Raw genomic sequence first — 16,967 nt, 5'->3', positions numbered from 1 at the left:
AGACGAGGATGCTCAGGCTTTGTCCAGTCAGGTCTTGAAACTCTCCAGGGATAGAGACTTTCCCTATATCCCATCTGAACATCTCTTATTTCAGTTTGCCTTGTCTCTTGATCTCCTGCTTTGCAGCACTGTCAAGAGCCTGGCTTCATCTTCCTGGTAACCTCCTCATAGGTATTGAAAGGCTGCTACTGGATTTCCCAAAGGTGTCTCTTCTCCAAGCCATGCATTGTGTCTACCAGTGTTATTGTGACTCTTCTCCTCACTTTTTTGACCACAGTCCTCCTCCTCCATTCTCATATAATAGCAGGGATTCTGTATGCCTCTCCCTTTCCTCTTATAACTTACACTCTCAAATGCAATATCAAGATTTCAAAATCTGTAAGGGGACCACAGGCAATACTGAAATAATGAGAACTATTGTGCTGAGAATTGTCAGTGACTCCTACTGATTTGTTAACGTGTAGCAGTGATTTAAAGCTTTGCTGATTCCTACACTACTCTCTTAATTAACAGGTGATATTTGAAGCATCACATCCTAACTTTTGTGTGCTCTAACATTTATTATATTTATATATTTGTCTTTAAAATAGACAGATAAGGAAGCCTAAAGTATTCGATTATTATGTCCTTTTTTAAAAAAATAATTTTTCAGATATTGCTTTTTTGCAACTCCTTATTAGCTTATTATTACTTTGGAATAGATATCATCATAATTCTCTAGATTATGTCTTAACATGAGCTAGGATTCACTTTATTCAGCATTGTATAATAATTGTGAGTATCTCTCAAAGAAGGTGATTATGGGGAGTGTATGTGTTCTTTGTTTTATAGTACTTACTCTGTGGCAGCTAAGATACTATGGAGCTGATATCAGTGAATTTCAGCCAAAGGTCTGATTCTGCACTTGAGTTCATCCTGAGCTTGTTTTTATTGAAGCACATCCAAACTTTCAAAGGCCTGGCTAATAGCAGACTAAATTCCTCTATTAATTTATAATTGTTGAGCTGCCCTGTCTTGAAATCAAGCTTGAATGCAGCTTCATATGGCAGCGGATTGCTCAGCTCTCTCTTTTTCATTTTGGCCAAGAAACTGTCTGGCAAAGTGTCATCTTTTAGTCAAACTGGGCCCCTGATGAGAGACTCATTTGTCAGGCTGTTAGGGAAGTTTCCAAGAACACTTCTATCAACTGACAGTTAATGGTCACGTCCCATTTCATTGCATAGTTTTGAAAATGAACATAAGCTCCGCTATTGTGCTTTTATAGGCCGGTCACCTCTAGAGCTACTACCAGAAACAACTTTCAGAGTGGGAGTTAGTTTTTTCAGCCAGTGCAGTGTGCGCAGCACTGCAGTGAGAAAACTGTTGGTTCTTGCAGGTTTGACGAAACATTACCTCATTTCACAATTGCTATTTGTAATCTATTAAAGTAGGGCCAATGCAGCATTTTTATAGTACATCTCTTCAGATTGTCAGTTTTCATTCTTCTCTCCTGAACTGGTATATTTTCATGAGAAAGTAATATTTGTATCAGAAGTGACAGTGAAGGCAAGTATGTACAAGAGGTTGAGCAACATAAGTATACTGTTACTTCTGTATAAATGTTAAACCTAAAAATGTGTGGTTTTTTGACTCTCCCTTATTTAAGAATCATTCATCAGTTTTTCTTCATATCTTTTTATTAGAGTGATGTTAATCCAATCATCAGCTTCCTCTCCAAGAATTGAAGTTGATGCTTTTTGCTACAGATAGCAAGAATCCTGCCAGTTGTAGGTGATGCTGAGAATCCTCATGCTTGTACAGCTTAATACTTCCAGGTCTTCATGATTGCAACTTCATTGCAACTTCTTCTCCATCTCAATCAAAATGTCAGTCAAAGGGGAACATTTTGCAGTCTTTGTCACTTATAGCAGGAATTCAGACTGAATTTATGCAACTTGTATGCACACAGTCAAAACCATACTAAGAAGAAAGAATTCTCTAGGGGTATGAGAGTTGTAAAGAAATTTTCACACTACTTTTCCAGAGCTAGTGGAATTCAGTGCCCTATAGAAAAACTCAGAAAAGGAGAGAGTATGTAATAAAGAGCTTTGATACAAGATGATCAAAACTTTTTATTGGTAAAGGATGAAAAATATTTCTGATAAAGACATCTGTCAATGATTTTATTTTTCCCAACTGCCTTTTATAGGAACAGAAAAAGTACACAATAGCTTACTGAGGGTGGAGAGGAGAGGAACTCATAGTTAAAATATTGCTGAATTTTTTGTAAGAATCTGTAGGAGGAATTTAAATGGTTTTGGAAGGTCACAAAGCAGAGGGAAGCAGAGTGGGGCCAAAGGTCTTAAAACCTATCTTCTGATCTTTTGTATGGCTCTGCTGCCCACTGAGACAACATAGGTTAGGGAAGATAAGTGAGCCTATTGTTTGTGATATGTTTGACTTCAGATGGGTTTGAGGACTTTTTTTAAAGACATTTTTATATACTAGTAATTTTTGTGGTGATCTTGAGGAATAAAAGTGATTCAGGAAATGAATTTCCTTTCTAGTATGCAGCACTAAGTCCAAATACCATTTTCGGGTATTTTTAGTAATTGGTGTCATCATACTGATAGTAGCTATCACATATTTTATGTGATATTCACATATATTAAAACAAAGTGTATCAACAGACCACATGGGAACACATAATAAAATGGCAACTGCTGTCATCAGAAAATGAGGCTCAAGTTCTCTGTAGTCTCTTTGTATTTCACTGTCTGGCACTTACTATTCATGCTTTGTTAAGTACCAGGAAAGTAACAATGGCAGGCAGAGGAGGAATTCTCTATTGAGAATTGTATTTAAAACCATCAAGCCTCAATCTCACAGCTCTGTTGGGCTTCGTACAGTACCTATCACTGTGCCAAAATCATTAGTGAAGAAACAATACGATGTGGAAAGTAGTAGTGGTCACCAGATTTTGCCTCCTGGCAAAAATGAAGTTCTTCTGAGGCGCAAAAATGTTTTGATCACAAAGTGGATGTTGTCATCACTGTCTACAAATGTGAAAGATGTTTCATATCAGATGTTCTTGGCATCCCTCAAAATGCCTTTAGTTACTCTTTTTTCCCTTACAATTTCTATATTACTGAAAGTTCTCGGTCTCACTTAGGCAAAGAGGAAAACTAAGCAGTTAAACCATTTTTTTAACTTAGCATGTATTATCTCTTTTATTACTCTATAAATAGGGCATTGCTTTTCTGAGCCAATTCATTCCTGAGTAATAGCCCATGGTTTACCTACAAAGGCAAAATAGATGACCATTAGCAATAAGTGACTCATGTATTGTAAAGTAGCCCCATTAGAAAGAATCATCTATATCAACTCATGCAGTAGGATGACAGAACAATATTTTCAGTGAACTGAATGAATTTTGCAATGTGCAGCAAGCCTTACACAGCCCACCCCCATGGCCCCCATTGCTGCATTATTTCCTCTGGGTGAGAGCAGCAGCCATGTCTGCAAATAAAATGTTCTCCTAGCAGGAGATCCAGCAAGCTCCTTCAGGACTAGGATTGAGATCGTACTGCCTGCAGACCAGCATAGAAGAAAGTGCACAGTATGTATTCTGATCCTTTGAAAAGAATTTCAGAGTGATTGCTATCCTGAGTGTACCCTAAAATGTTTTAAGAATCTAAACCTGCAGATCTTCCTTAATCAAGAATAGCTAGTAAAGGACTGAGGGCTTTAAAATGCCTGAACAAAGGAATGATAGAAACCACAGAAAACTTGCAAAAAGAGCTTCAAATGGATGCAGTGTTGCCAAGACAGCCCCAGGATTGCAGGAAGATCAAGAAGGGCATGCTTGAAAAAGGAGTTTCTTAAGGAAAAAGTGCTGTCCTCCAAGGCACATACAATCACAGAGCACTCGTCATCACGATCGTGAATTCAAAGATGATTTCATAGGTTAAAGCAGGTCAGGGACATGGCAAGTTTAAAATTCAGGGTTTTTGTCCTAAATTATAGTGTTAAATAGCAGACCATTTGCTTTTCATTTTTTCCCCAGGTTTCATTTTTATTTTATTTTATTCATACTTTCAGTCCTGCCTCTGAGTGACAGTCCTGTAAGCCCTCTATATTTTTTTATATGACCAGAAAAAAAATGGCCATGGCTGAAGAGGCCCTTTTTCATTAACATCTCCAAAAACCCTGCTGTGAGGAAAGCGATTCACTGTTCACTTCTGAAAGTCACTGGCATTTGAAAAGCCACATGATGCAAACATATACACCATAGCATATGAGGCACATATAATGTAATGGTGTACATTATTTTCCTGAATAGCATCTTGACCTTCCAGAAGAAGAAACATTTTCCCCTAGATTCCCCCCAGGCATCGAGAGCATTGAGCTTGGAGACCTATCTTACAAGATTTTGGGCATCTCAACCCAAGGGGAATTCCACACAAGCATGTCTGGAGGCTCAGAAACAAAACTAAGGCAGAAATGTTGAAATAATTTTAAAGCCTTCATCTTGCCATGTTTGGGGTTACTTGGGCAATGAGGACCTCTTTGAAGAGATACCAAGACGCTGTGGTGTGTAATCCAATATAAAGCTTTCACAGAAGAAAATACTTTAAGTAATTCTCTTGAGCTTTTCCTGTAGTAGATGACTTCCTCAGAATTGCACTGTATCTCTAGTTTCACTGTTGTTCAGTAATCTGTCTTTAATAACCATTCTTTCAGAGAGCTGCTTCCCAACCCTTGTGAAATCTCTGAGGACACAGCTTAAGACAGCTCATTATGGCATGAGCAATTGTGCTGTTATCCTTATTAGTTCTACTGCAGCAGTACCAAAGGGCCTTTTCATCTGGCAGTATACTACAAGCGAATAAGTGGACTAATATGGAGCAAGAAGTGGAAGATAAGTTGCCAAGAACCAATGTATGGAACGTAGCCATGTCTTTCCAATAATGCAAATTGTTAAATATAGCTAAGCTTGATCATGCCTTGAAATCTTTTTGCTGAATGCATATGAGCAATTCCAGGCTCTGTACTAGAATAAAGACATGAAGTGAAGTCTGGAGATTTGCCTGTGTGGTTGTGTCACGTGGCTGGTGGCTCCTGACAGTCAACTATGTTCAGCTTTTTAATGATAGATAAGGAACAGTTCATCTGGACCTGACCGAGAGTGAAGCTAGCAGAGGGAGAAAGCAGGAAGACAGCTAGATAAAATAGTTAATAAGGACTTCATTCAATTCATAAGAATTGGCAGCTTCCCTACAAATGTGTGAGAAGAGCAAAGTGCCTAGTCTAACCAAGGCTGGAGAAAACCAAAGCTATCACTTTCCATGAGAGGACCGATGGACCAAGCTGTCAGTGCTGAGGAGGCAGGACTGCAGCAGGAGTGTTTGCCTGCTGGACTGCAGATCTGCAACCAGAAGGAGTATGATGATTGTGCTGATACCTGGAGCTCAAGACATAGCTGGAGAGAGAGGTGAGGGAGTAGAGAGCCTGAGCAGCTGCATTTGATAAGGATTCAGTGGAGAAAGGCAAATAAGCCTGTTCGATGTGAGGGCTGGGCAGAAGAGCTCCAGCAGTAACAGAGTGGCTGCTGCTGAACATCTGTACTGACTCAGGGCACTTGGTTTAACAAGGTTTGGGGGAAGGGAGGGAAAAGACAGAGCCTCCCTGTGACAGAAGGCCTCTCTCTTGCAGGCTCTATCCTTAGCTCATTCTCATCTTCTTGGCATGCTCTACTATAGGAATATAACATTACACTGATGTTTCTGTAACATCCTCCCACCCACCCACTCCCAACCGGACAAAGTACTGTGGAAAGGGAAAGTCTGTCTGTGCACAATCTTCATGCTGTATGCTGTAGTAGGAACACCACATCAAATGTACTGCGTGGGAACAAATTTACTGTTACTATGTTGTTAGTGATACAGATCATTGAGAACCCATTTCTACTGGCCCTTCAGCTGCAGCTTGGACCCTACTCAGATGCAAGAGAACAAGACTTCACTGATTTATACAGCTTAATCTTGAAGTGTAAGATGAAAAACAACAAGCAGATATAAACCAGCATTTGGGGAAAGAACAAGGTAGTAAAGAGGGAGTTGAATAAATGCCATTTATACTGCCAGAAAGGCAAGTCTTGCAGTCCTGACTCGGGATGTTGTTCCTGAACTTGAACAGAAATGATGCTGAGACAAAAATGGTTTCTCATTCCTTTACTTGCTGTCACATCTGCAGCAGTTTTGCCAGAGGCTTTTCAATTTGGATTATGGCATTAGCATCCAGATATTAGCACTGCAAAGACAATGCATTGGTTTTATGTACGTCATATAAATCGCATTAGTTTGGAGGAGGAGATTATTTTTGGCTGAAGCTGGGAATTTTTTTAAAAAGTTGTGTTACATAATGGGTATGTAGGTGATCTCCTATTGGATTTTACCAAAGAGAATGTAAGTCACACTGAGGGGGTAAGTTATATATGACACAAAGTGAAGGAGGGACAAAGAGAAGAAAGAACTGGCTGTTTTCCAAGAACTAATGGGCTTGGAAGTGAAACGTCACATTTAATGAGTCTCCATGTAAACTGATGCTCGTGAGTCAAAATAATGCTCACTGTAAGCGTAGTTAAAGCGGTGCTGAACTAGTTACTATGGTGGACAAAAAGGGTCAGGGTGTATCAGTAACTTCAGCAACTGACTTGTCACTCCTGTTTGCAGCGTCAGTGAAGACAGCTAATGAGATGCTGGGTTTGTTAAAAGGGAGGCATATTGTATATGTCTATGGATACTGTGCTGTCACTTTATAAAGCACTGGTTTACATCCTACCCATAGTGTCCTGTTTCAGTCACCTTATCTGCTAAATTGGGGATAAGGCTGTATATGAGCAAATAGAGCATAGACAGTGGTTATGAAAGTGGTTAAAAGTAATAATATAAACCTATGAGCTGGAATAGGATAAATGACTTCAGGAGATGGGGACACTACAATTTTAGGGCAAAAATAGCAATATAAATAAATATTTTATGATGTGCTGTGACATGGTTTGAAGTATTTGGGGGACACTGATGATTAAGTGACAATGACACAAAGCTGGAACTTGGGAGACTTTGATTTAATTTCCTGCTTTTTCACAAATTTCCTGTGTGAGATTAAGCACGTCACTTAATCCTCCTGTGTTTCAATACACCGTATGTGTAATGGGAATAATTATCCTTTGATGTTCTCTGTGGCAATATAGCAGTACACATTTTGCTGTTCCTTATAGTAAGTGGGGTCAGGGTAAGCTCATAAGTGAAACATCTTAAGCAATAGCAGCATCAAATTTTCTATGAATGTGATGGCTTTTTCAGGGGAGACATAGGAAAGAAATATTTAAAAATAGGAAGATACACTACTGTATCCCAGCCAACTTTTGTGCTATGCTGTCAGATGTGGAAATTGCATCTGGTTTTATTTTCTGTAGGGTTTTTTTAGCATCATAATGACTAGACTATGAGATTTTACTGTTATTTTAAGCTAGCTGAGAGGAAGACTACAGAACTACAAATTGCTTTTGCACCTTAGCATTTCCCTGTGGGAGTGAGGGCTAAAAGCAGTGGGTTGATGGCTTTCAGTATTTGGTATCTGCAGTTGCTGGGCCTGCCAGTGCTTCCCACTTTAATCCACCTGCAATGGAGCAAAATTTTTAACAGTCTACATATTATCAGTGGTTATCTGAAAAATAAAAAAACTGTTCACAATGTGACCAGGCCATGTATGAAAGTATTATATTAGAGGCTTTGAGAGAAAATCTTAAAATATCTGTCACTCATACTATTAATCTTTATGCACATTAGGTTTGTTCCTACTGTGTCCCTCAGTGTAAGGACAGTATGAGTAGAGATTTAGTAATTTAGATATATCAGGTTCACTGAGAAATTTCCCATCACAAGCTATTAGCTGGAAATTTTGAAGACAGTTCAGACAGGCAGACACAAAGGAAAAGGTGGACCAAATGGTCACAGCTTCTGGTCTAAATGCAACCTAGAAAGTCGCTAGTGCAGCACCCTCCTGTCAGAGATGTTGGCAGTGGAAGCTCCCTTAACTGCAGAAAGATTTGGGTATCCTTCCTGCTAGTTCTGTGTATATCCCTGTTTTAAGCAACTCCCTTGTGGGATTTTCTGCAGAAAGTCAAGGTTATAGCTTTTGCTGATTTTGTTCTAAATACGTACCCAGGTAGTGGCAGTGAAGAGTGGTGCTATCATAGCTTCTCAGTGAAACAGGAAAAGCAGATGGCATGGTAGGTAGATAGGGCACGTTGCTGTGCTTGTTTTTCAGATCCATGCATGTCTTATTCTTTTTGGTTGATGCTTGGAGTACTAATTGCAGAAAAATTAGCATTTAATGCTGCCTATTCCCTTGGCACAAAAAAAAAAAAAAAAAAAAAAAAACAGGAATAAACATGTTAGATGGATCATGTCAGCTCGAGTTACTTGTTAAAATTCAGTGTAAGGTCTTCCTGCACTGAATTACTTACATGGGCATGCCTGACTGAGCTGCTGCTTCGTGATTTCCAAGGTTAGAGTGAGAAGATGCCTTTAGAAGGGCATTAATTAGATTAAAATTGTGGTTTAACTGGGATTTTCCTTGTAATGAAATACTCATCACTGCCAATTTATTCCAAATGTGATGGTTGAGGAGAGAGAGGCAGAAGGGCAGTAACTGCATAGTCCTTTCTTCAGGCTGTTTCTTGTTTCTTGTTGTCTCTTTACCCCAAATATCTCTCTTTACAAAAAAAGGAAAAGTTGCAGCGTGCTGCTGCTGCTGCTTATGTTTTTGTGAGAAGCATTGTTTTGTCAAGTGAATTACTGAGAGACTGGCCTTTAAATGTTACCAGAACTGCAGGTTATCATCAGAAGAAATTACTTGCTTCCTTTTGAGTCTTCTTTCCTAAGAAGCATTTGGTTTAGGTACACTCCAAATTTCCAGTGTAACTACATTTGAAGTTCGAAATCACCCTCAAAACAGCAAATGGCCTGTACATGGTATATCTATCTTCGGCCTAACTTGCAGAAGTTTAATATGCATGGTAGTGTAGCTTTCTCTCAAAATACTATGCAGTCTTGTTGGCAGAGATCGTCTTCTATCCTTTGTATCCTTTTTAAAATAATACCTCAATATTTACAATAAGAATTTCAAATGCTGCAGTGAGATTAATGCTAATCCATCACTTCAAGTGTATAATTTCATAAGCAGAACCTGGTGTGGAGGAGGCATTTTAACTTGGATCTGCTCACTGAGTAAGGCAGGCAGAAAGAATACTGAATAGCTTCCCAGTGACCACATGAACAGCAATCCTTGGAGACAACAGCATACTTTAATGTAATTAAAGATAGTATCATAATACATATGCACCAAAAGCCAAAGTACAAGCAGCCTTATTTCTGGGATTTGGCTTATTGACTTAACCTTAACAAGCAGAGCTCTTCAGAGAAGCTGCAACAGAGCTGCATTACTTTAAAATATGCAGTTCCATCAGAATCAGAACACTTCAAAAATCAGGTCATTTTCTTCCAAAATGAAATCATAGCAAAATAGGAAAAAGCCTTTTGACAGTGTTGCAACATTATCTCCAGCTAGCTAGAGCAAAGCCAGTTTTTGAAACTTCACAATTGTTCTTGCACAGAAAATTTTCTATAATTTTATTAATGATGATCTTTCAATTTTGTAAGTATGCATTTTATTATTATTATATTTGCTGCTTAAAAGCACATGTGTCATATTACTTGAGAGCATACAGGTCCTGATACCACAAAGACTTCTGCATATGCTTCACTTGCACTATATGGTATATCTCTGTAAAGCAAAGCCATCAAGTGCACAACTAGACCTTGCTTTTCCTCCTCCACCTCCTACAGACATTGTACTTACTTACCTAAAAGGAATAGCCGTGTAAAGCAGCCATGATCCCCAAGCTTGGCATTTCTCTAAGACATGCTGAGGCATAAGGGTGTTTAATTTCCCTTCCACCATTGCAGTGAGGCCCTGTTGAGGAATTTAATTTCCAAAAGATTTGGCACACACCTCAGTTTGCCACTGTAAGCTAGAAGTAATACCTGTCTTACCATCAATAGGACTGTGATACCTACCTAGGATTAGTAAAATGCTTCAAGACACTCGATTTAAAAAAAATGCTAAGAAAAGGCAAAATATTGTATTGTTATGATTTAGCACCAAAGTGAATTAACTTCAAGTATTCTGCTATTTTCTCAGTGAAAGACATACTGAAAGAATTCCAAAACCAGCTGCTGTAACTTTCCCATTGTTCCAGTATCTTAATATCCTGGAGTAAATTTTCTCCTTTTTTACAATAATGTATTTCAGCAATGACATTTCCCAATTCCTTTTCATGACACCAACATCCTGATGTATTTTTTTTCCTCTAAGGTGGGTTAGCAAGTGTAGAACTCTATTTTATTAGTGGTTCTTCATTTTTGTGTAATTCATCCTTTTCATACTGTCTGGGTAATTTAATTTGTTGTTGACCTAGTTCCAGCTATGAAAGATTAGACTAGTCATTATCACTGCATTTTTATCCTTTGACCCTTAAATAATTAGACTTTTTTGAAAATGTGTCACAGATTATTAATAAATCTTATAACATTTTGCTTATTTATTTCCTTGTTTCATGTGGAAACACTTCTGTTTATATGCAGCCTTAATGATGATTCTTTTTTAATTGTAAGGCATAATTACTACCAGGAATGGTGACACTAAAACTTGGACATGAACTAGTTTCTGACCAGCATGGCATATGATATTGGTGTCACAGATACCATGGCATCATTGCATGAATGTTTCCCTCCAGCAATATTGAGGCAGACGCATGCACTATAATTAGAGATTTGAAACCTATGTTGTGTAATTGGTTCTGCTACACTGAAAGGCCTGAGTGTCCCTTCTAAAAAGTAGAAGACAGAAAAACAGGTTCTTGCTAGTGCCCTGCCTGTCCCACCATGCCCTCCAGATGTCTGATTCTTTCTTGCTTGCTCTCACTTTGTTAGTCATGGGACGAGCAGTCAAATCTCTCACAGCTTTTCAACAATTTATCTGGCTTGTAGCAGGTTTTGGGGATGAGCTGTATCCAGCCTACCTTGGATAAGAGATCACTGCTGTGAGGCAGATGACTATGACTTTTTTGGTTCCACCTACCATGGGAATTTGCCCTGGCTCCATCAGCCCATGACTAATGTATTGGATAACCGAGCTGGGATGGGTAAGGAAGACTAAATTTTCACCACTTACAAATTCCAGTAATATCAGCTTTCTTTGAGTACACTGGAGATTTGGATGCAGATGGCAATAGTGCTGCTTGGACAGAAGGTTGTTGGAGTCTGGGACAGACCCTAAAGTGCACAGGTGCCTCTAATGGGTTTCTAGGGCAGCAAAATTGGGAGAGAGCATTCCTGGAGCTGCTCAGTGATTAATGACAAGGTTTGTAGTAACATGTTCACTGTAAAAGTATCTGCTGCTTTTTCCCTGTAAGAGTAAGTTTAGAAGCTGTCTGTAGCCTTTGTGCCATCCATATCCTGCAGCGACGAGAGTCCTGTGCCATATTGTTCGGCTGCTGTAGTGAACTGTCTGCATGCAGGAGGGAGACAGCTGTATTTAAAAATGAGGCTGGCTCAGCCTAGAGAAAGCAAAGGGACCCAGTGAGGGAACAAAATTGAGACCACTATCACTTTTGGATTTGAATGAGAAAGAAGCTGCTCATGGGCTGTATTGGTAGGGATCGTTTAGGGATATGCTCTTTGAGACACAGAATCCTTATCTGCTGCTAAGTGATTACATAGCATTTTAGTTGGAGCTTCAGATATTTTATGCAATCACTTGCCCCTAGGCAACTGACAATCAGAGCTGAGGGCCTCTTGTTTGTGTTGTATTTTCCACTCTTCGTTTTATCACGTCCTACAGTATTTTCCTGTAGTTGGAATTAAAGAGTGCATGTTCTTATTAGAGACTAATCTTTTTAATATAAAAGTTTTTCCCTTGTGGCTTAAAGACTCAAAAACTAGAAGGTATTTTTTAATCTATTCATAATATTTGAATATTTCAGATTCAGTATTTATCATCCATTACAGTGTACAACAAGTGTTACTTCATGTCTCTAAAATGGTGTTGGACCAATCATTTAGCCAGCAAAACATGTATTGCAAACATGGAGCCGCTATTAAAATGTCTTACATCAAACCCTATCCCCAAAGGTCCTTGGAGGATCCTCTGAGATCTTTTAGTTACTCACAAACAAAAAAAATTAGGCTTCAAATTTTTGAAAGATACTTGCGCAGAATTAAAATTAGCTCTTGCTGAGGTGTTAAAACATCACTGTGTCAAGTTGAGGACTCTCCCTCCTTGTCAATTGTGAGCATAAAGTAAACTATGGGTAGCCACCTGATGGCTTGTGGTCATGTTCTGTTTGGAAATGAAGGGCTTTCAGAGGCACCAGGGAGACTGCAAGGAGACTGCAAGTTAGAAGAGGCCACAAGTCAGAGAGAGAGGGGGAGAAAGGGAGTGACCCCCCACAGTTTGGTGGCTTATGGTAGCTGGAGCAAATGGAAAGCTAGAGACAATCTTCTTGAAGTAAGAGGCCAGGTATAAAGAGGCCTTCTCATTGTGTTTAGTCTAGCTTAGTTAAGAAGTATATTTTCAGCTTCAGCCTTATTTTTGGCAGAAATTTGTTTTTACCCCTTCCATTTCCTGTGCTATCCCATCAAGAGAGAGATGGGCATGCATGCAGGCTGCTGACTTGAGAACACTGGGTATTGGGACTAGGTACTCCTACAAAAGCAAAGTTAACCCATAACCTCAGAGGAAACAATGAGTAAAACATTATCATACACACTTCTGCTTAGTTTTAAGCAGACACCACAAAACTAAGTGAGTATCTGGGATTTTATTCTATTATTTAAAAGCTAATGCTGACCTCCGTACAGTATGTTCTCTCCAAACTGCTGCTTCAAAAATAGACCTTTTTACTCACTTTGCCCTTCTTTGGATTTTTCCTACTCTCTCCCTAGTTACATCTAAATAAAGGACAACAGCTTTGCAGTCCAGACCCCAAAGACGGAAAGCTATCCTAAATAGGACTGAGCATATACTCGCAGTCCACAGACCAATGTCAGCAGTTATGTGAAACAGTAAATCGTCGAAAGCAGAGATCAAACAACTGTGCAGTGCCATCTGCTGGCTTTACACCTTCACCAGAAATCAGTAGGTGACGCATACGAGCAAGAAGAAATGTCTGCCATGTAACTGCAGCCTGCCAGACCAATGGCTAGAGCTGAAACAAAACCGGCTGAAGTAATCATATTCCTTTTACCAGGATGTGTCTGTCACAAACTGATCATACAAGAACACAGCTAAGGATGGTAGGTGTGAATGAGAGGAAAGTAAGTCCGTGGTGTGTGGTTCTAATAGCAGGTGGGCGGCACGAGTCTGCCCCTCAGATCGGAGCAAGGCTGAATGAACTCTCCACTCCAGCTGATTTTGGTAAATTGGTGAAGCACCAGCTTACCTCATTAATGCTTGAGAGTATATATTAGGCTATTTTTAATATTATCTGATTCAGGCATGCAGATTTAGCATCTGTTTTTAACTGGTAATTATGATGTGCTGTGGGCATCTATGGTCCATGTTCAGAGATGACTTACATGCTTAAATGTTAATGAGTAATTTTTACACTAAAATGTCCTAGTTTCAGCTTAAGCTTCATCTGTTGGATCTTGTTATCTATTCCTATAAAGAAGACAGATCATTTTTCATGAAAAGACAAAATCTTGTGTATTGTATACAAAAAATAAAGGGCAAGAAGGACAATCAGGGGTCTTAATATTTTCCAAGGGAACGAAACCTTGTGATCATTAGAAATAACCTTTCTTCTGGGGGGAGGAGGGCAAGTATTGCTTTTTGGTATGTAATTAAATGAAACAGTACTCTGGTCTATTAAGGGACCTTCGGTGGTGCTACATCAGCACTTACTTTGTTATAGTGATAGCTGCTGTTTTTTAGCTGCCATTAACTTGGTTTTATGTCTCCTTTATGTTTTCATAGCTCCAGACCAAATGATTTCAGCCTCCTATACTTTCTCTGATATGGAGTCTGACCATGCTGCTCCAAATTTCTTGCACAGCATGTTTCCTTTCACACACTATGCATTTCTTGTTATGTATTGCAGCGCATTCAGCTTTAGTCATTTCAGCTAAAAAATAAACCTTGGCCCAACCTCTGCATATTGTAGGCTGCATTTAGAGCTGGTGATTGAGCACAGATGTCAGTGGAGCTGTGAGTCTCCAAGGAAGCCTGAATTATTGTTGTTTTTTTTTATAAGGCTGGACAGAGTTACTATGTTGAAAAGTACTATTAAATTCTTAGTGCATGATCAAATACCCAGGAAGTGAAGAAACAGTGCAATGGTTCCTGCCACCCCAGCCTGTGGGTGCTTCTTCTCCCTCTGAGGTCTGTATTAGAAACAAAGAAACAATATTCCTCTTTGTGAGCCTCTGACCAGGCCAGTGCGGTGGGCAGGAAAATACTGCTTGCTCTGTAATGTTAAATACAAAGCTCCAGCTCTTCCTTCTCTTCCTCATTTGGGTAAGTTAACTTCCCCTACAGCTTCCACTCCCTTGGCTAATGGCATAACAGCCACTCACCCTGCTCTAATCTACTTTGCAGCTGCTGTCATGCCCACTCCTAAATGTGTACCTGGATTTGAGAACTCCAGAAATGAAGTCTAGCCAGGGTGGTGCAAGGACAGAAATTGCTAGGGATTTACCTCTCTGCTGTAGCCAGAAGTGGATAAGACAGTAAAAGATTGCTACTGGCATATGTCTGGGAGAAAGGGATTTATCTGGTAGTGCAGGAATCCTGAAAAAAGGATGAATATATGAACAGAAAATAATTTGTGGTTGTGACTGAATGATGCAACAAAATTTAGTCTCATGAACATAGTAAAATTGACAAGCCAAAGAACAGTAATGTCAGGAAACATTAATGCCAGTGATGATAGCTTTCTGTTGTGGTTGTGCCTAGACAAGAGGTTGAGACAAGGGCTCCAGCATGCTTGACCTTGCATCAAGTCAGAGAGATAGGTAACGTCAGCTGTGTACGACTTCATAGCAAATCCACAGTAGAGCTGGAGAAGATGCTTATACTGAGCACTAGATAGTCAAGTGTTGTTTTGGTTAAAGTATTCCTTTCTTCCCTCGTTGTGGGAAAAACACAGGCAGACGCACGTGTGAAGGAGCTGGGGGCAACGCTTCACAGCCTCTGCAGCTGGAGCTCATTGCATACAAAAACACCCATTCGTCATTCCAGGAATAAATAACTGACAGGCAGAGAAATGCCATCAAGATGAATATACGTGTCTCAAGTCACATGCTCAGTAAGACAATATGAAACTTTTTTATTTTCAGTTTTAAAACTTTTGGCTTGAAAATGGAACAACTGTAAAAAACTTTTTAAAGTTTGCAAAGGGGATGTTATTAGGGAGGATCCCAAACCCTGATATTTAAATGAATTGTAGACTCTCCTTTTAAAGCTTACAGTGACCATTTTTTAGAGCTCAAATGCCATTTAGAAAATTGGACAATTTGAATTTTTTTAATTAGTGAGTCAACTGTTTGCTGATTTGATATCAGGTGAACTGATTTATGTGCCTTCTGTTTCTGATGGATGTATTTGCACTCATGATGACCAAAGGCTTTCTCTTCTGCCCTCTACCAAACCCTGTTCTGGAAATGCCACATTAGAGAATATTCAATTTGTGTTATCTACAGTAGTAGATAACAAAGATCCTTTGTTGCTGTTCTTTGAACTTACTCAAACAATAGCTATATGGTAGCCAGCAGACATATAGAAAACCAATACAATTCACTAGGGGGAGCTCAGAGATAGTTTCTGAGCATAGTATCATCAAGGAGACATTACACCTCAGGCTGTTACATCTTGGGTTTTATTAATAAATTTTTTGCATTGATTTACTTACTGTTTCTGCACAGTTGCTATAGTCTGCCTAGTAATATCATTATGAAGATTAAACTGAGCTTACAATTGCAGATGATTTGTAAACCAAGACTGAACCAGAGCAGGGAGGTCTCAAACTTTAATTTCTTTGGGTTTCATCATCGGTGGATATTACCAGGATGCTTTTTTCCAGACCATAAGGATGGGTCCAAAACGATGTGCTTCTGCTCCTGCCTGCCTCTGTTCTCCTACCACACTCCTTCCCCTGCGTTAGACCCTCAGATCCAGGTATGGACCCACTTGCTGCATGTCTTTCTCCACAGACAAGTGTAGCTATCTCAGGCCCTCTACTTTTTTGTCCATGTAGCTCTCCTCAGTAGGATCCCAACCTTTTGCTTCTCCCACTACCACATGCCCCCAGCATAATCCTCTTGGCTATCCAAAGCATATTTGGTTTCACCAGCACCCTGCTCCACCATGCTGAGCTGGCAGTGCAGGTTCAGGCATCACCCGGGCTCCTGCTGTTGGTATTTTGAGAGAAGCAGTTTAATGCATGGTATACAGCAACCTGGTTCTGCAGAGTAGCTGCAGCTGCTGTTGTGAAAGCATTTACCTAATGTTCAGGAATGATTCATGGTAAGAACCTTAATAAATGTGCTTCCCTAGTAGTCAGGTCAATCTGCTGTCAGGCAGTCGCTCCCCAGCCACATGTGGAGGTATCTGCTTTTGTTCAGACAAGAGTCAGTGCACAGCAGACTTGGAATCTACTAATGCAGTTACATAAGCTGTTTTTTTTCTTTAAAAAAAATGTTGTAAAAATGGTTTCTCATACCTTGGGAACTTCTTTGCTAGAGAAGAATAAAATGTTAGCATTAGTGAGAAAAATCATCCAAACCATCCAGGGCAGTCTTAGGCCCTGCGCTCTGCAGGAATGTCAGAGAAGATCAGAAGGGCACCTTTTACTCTTATCC

The sequence above is a fragment of the Rhea pennata genome, chromosome 3, assembly GCF_028389875.1.
Source record: "Rhea pennata isolate bPtePen1 chromosome 3, bPtePen1.pri, whole genome shotgun sequence".
In the NCBI taxonomy this organism is placed as follows: Eukaryota; Metazoa; Chordata; class Aves; order Rheiformes; family Rheidae; genus Rhea; species Rhea pennata.
The sequence above is the reverse complement of the archived record's forward strand: the minus strand, read 5'-3'. Positions refer to the sequence as shown.